The sequence below is a fragment of the Ruditapes philippinarum genome, unplaced genomic scaffold (genome assembly GCF_026571515.1).
Source record: "Ruditapes philippinarum isolate M1 unplaced genomic scaffold, ASM2657151v2 ctg5376_1_1_1_1, whole genome shotgun sequence".
In the NCBI taxonomy this organism is placed as follows: Eukaryota; Metazoa; Mollusca; class Bivalvia; order Venerida; family Veneridae; genus Ruditapes; species Ruditapes philippinarum.
The window spans coordinates 32,296-37,911 of NW_026857840.1; positions in this window are offsets into that span (position 1 = coordinate 32,296).

The window sequence follows — 5,616 nt, forward strand, 5'->3', positions numbered from 1 at the left end:
CCGGTCTCCGGTAAAACACGGTACGCCATTATCCTTGTAAAATATGATAAACAAGATCAACAAGGAAAGGCGGCGTTCAATGAACGCAACCCCCACCAGACCCAGTAACAAGAGCCAATGGAAAGGAGCACAGGAGGACCCCAAACCATAGAAAATAAATAAAAACCTCAAACTTCAAATGTATATATGTATGCCAATGTCAGGCACATAAAATAAAGTTTCTTGTATCTTGTATCACATACACTTGGGGGTTGGAGCTCAAAAATGCGTTAAAATCCAAATAAATTGTATACATTTGTCAATCCCAGCACATATTTAAACATACCGTGTTTAAAGACGCTATAATTACAATGATTTAAAATACTTTTGAAGAGTTGATTTTATTAATAAATTTGAAAATTCATGTCAAACGAACAGAACTTTGCACTCTAAGGTTTGCGTATGAAAATACAATGAAATAAAGCAATATTAAGCAACTTAGCAAACAAGGCTTCATCGTATCAAAATATTAAGCTTGTGAATTGGATTTTTCAGAATAGCATTCTTTTGGGATCCGTTGTTATGAATGAATAAGGCTACAGTTATCGTTCGTCAATTAAATTAACAATCAAAATTGACACAGCAAGAAAACATGAAATGTTTATAAGCTGATTTAAAGATATTAGCCATTTTTCAGCATATACATGTAATGTTTGAACATGTCGTTATTGTCTGAAAGGACGAGAAACGTTTTAAGATTTTAGTTAACAACATCCATAGGCACTGGATTTTTATCATACCAGCCTAAGTTACAATCTCCTACGCAGTGATCTCCCCTTATCAGTACAATCTGTAAAGGGAGGTAATCACTGTGGGTAATCACTGTGAGGAGTTTGCCTAAGTTAAGCCGTCGCATTCGGTGCTTTCAGCGCTTAATTTTAAGTGAATGATAATGAGGCCAAATAAAGCTTGACACTAAATATGTTAGTATTCATCCGTGCTGTTCTACAGAAATTAGAAACATTCTCCTGTCGCTATCGCTCCCGTCGAAGTTTCTAATTTCTGTAGAACAGCACGGATGAACACTAACATATACATATTAAACGGAAAAAACCCAAAACAAATAAAAACCTAAAATAAATGATAGTTTATCGAGGATGATCTATATAACAGTCAATTATGAAGAAAGAAAAAAAAACAGTTGACAAATTACTGCAGCATGCGATAACAACATATCCAATAAAAGACTTAACGGGACATATAATATTCAAATAACTCATAAAAAAAAATAATTTAAAAACATATACTTATTGCAGATGTGATTTTACATTAAGAGTATTCATAATTATATAAATGTTGAACTTTGTTTTTCTTTTTCAAACCAGCGTATATTAAGATTTTTGATACTCATGAAAAGTATATACTTTTGTTATTGTGACTTGATATATTGTAAAGATTGAATTGAGATTCGTGAATAAGAACGAGGATACCGAATATGAGCCGCGTCATGACAAAACCAACATAGTGCGTTTGCGACCAGCATGGATCCAGACCAGCCTGCGCATCCGCGCAGTCTGATCAGGATCCATGCTGTTCGCTTACATACTCTATAACAAGTAGAGAAACTGATAGCGAACAGCATGGATCCTGATCAGACTGCGCGGATGCGCAGCCTGGTCTGGATCCATGCTGGTCGCAAACCCATTATGTTGGTTTTGTCGTGACACGGCTCATATAAATTTTAAATAGATATAAATGAACTTTGTCTGAAAAAGTTATTCAAACAAAGACTATTATTATTTACTTGCATTATGTCATTGAATGAAATTAAATGCATTGGTTGCATATTATCGTGACCAGAAAAAAACAAGAATGACAACAATACTAAATATGAGCATTATTTTGATACTTTATACATGTATATAATAAAAAACAACGCTTATAAAATACTACTTCTACTTTATTTTTTCAAGTAACAAATATTTACTAAGGTATATATTAATTATAGTGTAAATATTTGACACTACGTCAAAATTTCATGAAAATAATATTCATATTCGGTATTTATTTCATTTTCGCGAATGTGAATCATTTTGTCACATAATAACTAAAGGGGGACAAATCAGGATAATGTTGGCGACCATATTTGTCACAGTTATCCCCCTTATAATGCAGAGCGCTTTACTTTTAAATGGACTTGTCTAGCTGACAGTTCATTTATATCACATTTGGTCGACCAATAGTATAGAGTTTGGTAAGATACATGTATAATCTTTATTTTTTCTTAGCCGTTAGCTGAGAAAAATATAGACAAGTCTTCCTATTGTCTATTCAGATAACGGCAATTTCTTACCTCTATTCGCAGATATGACGTAACTATGACTGATACGAGTAGTGGTCGCACAATCACTTTCATAGGTTGTGCCTGATGCGTGTCTTTCACATTCACGACATGAACACTAGTTTCAGCTTGAACACTAGTTACGGCATAGTAATAAAATACGCGCTTTATGCTTGGATTACCTAACGCACAGAAGTCAGGGCATTGTATTGCATTCGACTCAAGACACTAGCAACATCACTCACTGCTTTCTATAAATGCCACCGGCGTTGTACTCACGTTACAAGGTACTTAACTCACTTATCTTATATTCTTCTGACGCTACTAGCAACATTGCAACATTACTTACTACTTAAGTCACTGGGAATATTATTCACTACAAACTACTCACGCCACTTGGAACATTACTCAATTCAACATCTTACGACATTAAGACAATTTCTCACTGCATACTTCACACGCAACTGGGATATTTACTCATTGCATACGGATAATGACGCTAGGAACATTGCCCATTACATACGGCTTATGCCACTCGGGATATTATCAATTGCATACGGCACATTGCCCACTAAGAATATAACTCATTGCATATGGCTAACGTCACTAAGAACATTACTCATTGCATACGGCTAACGCCACTAAGAACATTACCCATTGCATACGGCTAACGCCACTAAGAACATTACTCAGTGCATACGGCAACGCCACTAAGAACATTACACATTGCATACGGCTAACGCCACTAAGAATATTACTCAGTGCATACGGCTAACGCCACTAAGAACATTACTAATTACATACGGCTAACGCCACTAGGAATATTACTCGTTGCATTCTGCTAACGCCACTAAGAATATTACTCGTTGCATACTGCTAACGCCACTTAGAATATTACTCATTGCATACGGCTCACGTCACTAAGAACATTACTCACTGCATACGGCTAACGCCACTAAGAACATTACTCATTGCATACGGCTAACGCCACTTAGAACATTACTCATTGCATACGGTTAACGTCACTAAGAACATTATTCATTGCATACGGCTAACGCCACTAAGAACATTACTCATTGCATACGGCTAACGCCACTAAGAACATTACTCATTGCATACGGCTAACGCCACTAAGAACATTACTCATTGCATACGGCTAACGTCACAAAGAACATTACTCATTGCATACGGCTAACGCTACTAAGAGCATTACTCATTGCATACTGCTAACGCCACTAAGAACATTACTCATTGCATACGGCTAACGTCACTAAGAACATTACTCATTGCATACGGCTAACGCTACTAAGAACATTACTCATTGCATACAGCTAACGCCACCGAGAACATTGCTCATTGCATACGGCTAACGTCACTAAGAACATTACTCATTGCATACGGCTAATGCCACTAAGAACATTACTTATTGCATACTACTAACGTCACTAAGAACATTACTCATTGCATACGGTTAACGTCACTAAGAACATTACTCATTGCATACGGCTAACTCCACTAAGAATATTACTCATTGCATACGGCTAACGCCACTAAGAATATTACTCATTGCATACTGCTAACGCCACTAAGAATATTACTCATTGCATACGGCTAACGCCACTAAGAACATTACTCATTGCATACGGCTAACGTCACTAAGAACATTACTCATTGCATACGGCTAACGCCACTAAGAACATTACTCATTGCATACGGCTAACGCCACTAAGTCGATTTTCAATGCATAATCTTGACGTTTGTATTGTCTATATACACGGCTTACTAATAAGATTTTAACCGGTTATATGGCCGTATAACTGATTTGTTTTTCATTGACAGATAGGCCTATAATAAACATAGATTGAGAACAGTAAAAGAAATATATAAACCCTTCGTATGTATCAAATGATAGAATCTATAATAACCAGTCAACTTAAATATCTACTCTCTATGGTGGCTGATTTGTGCCATTCGTGTTTTCGCCCCGCGCGCCCCGCCATTTTAATTTGTTAATTCTCGACTTTTCGCTTGGCGGGGTCGCGGGACGAAAACACGCTAATAAGCGGGGGCGCGGGGCGAAGTTTTATTTCATTAAACTTCGCCCCGCGCCCCCGCCGTTTTATTTCTTAATTCTCGCTCCGCGCCCTCGCGGGGCGAAGTTTTATTTATTAAACTTCGCCGCGCGCCCCCGCTAATTAGCGTGTTTTCGCTCCACGACCCCGCCATTTTAACTTGTAAATTCTCGACTTTTCGCTTGGCGGGGTCGCGGGACGAAAGTCACGAAGTCACCATAACTCTCAGATTAAAAGAGCGTTTATTTTACCAATACCTTTGACATTGACCTGTTGAAACATTTCATTGTACGCCTCAAATTCCCAATTATACACAAACCATTCAAATACGTGAAAGTATTATTCGAATGTAAATCTCTCACATTATGTGGTATTATATTTGTTTATCTGATATAAATAATAAATACAATTTAGGTAATCATCTGAAAAGAAATAAATATAACGAGGCACATAATAAGGATAATCCTTCTTGAGAGTTCAAATTTCAATTCAAAAAGATGAAAAAAACAAACTTTATTCCGATACACAGAATAAATCAAAATATATACAATGAAAAATATCAATATCGACTTTTTGGAATTTTTACCATTTGCATGCTAGGAAAATTGTCGTCTGCTAAAATGTTGTCTGCTTGTTTGTTAGGATCGACCTTGAGGTACTCGTCGTATAATCTGGAACCTACGGACCATACCATACAAATCAGCCATCATAATATACACAAATAGCCAATCCTTCAATTTGAGCCGAGCGACAATGTAACATCGCGACAACAAGCTGCACGACGTGCATCGCTAGCGACTAGACGACGAGACGAAAGTCCGACAACACGCCGTCTGGCGCTTTGTCGTGCTGTCACTAGCGACAACACGACGCACAAAAGTGTTCCAAATCAGCCACCATAGGTCCCAGACTATCATCACATGTTCACATCATCGCAAAATCACATGTAGAAATCAAAAATCAAACTTGAAGTTGTAAATCATCCGAGATTTTTTCTGCAACATTTGGACTCGGAAAGTAACATGATTACTTCCCTTTATAATTTTATTTTTTGCACAATTGGAAAACCTATCAGTACTTGTACAATCGAGCCACCGCTTTGAAAGCTGCGCTATACATTAACCTAATTCGATACGCATGACTAAGCATCTCTTGGTCGATACCGTCACAGACTGTTGTGCTCCAAATAACATTTTTTACTATACTCATTCATGCAAATGACTT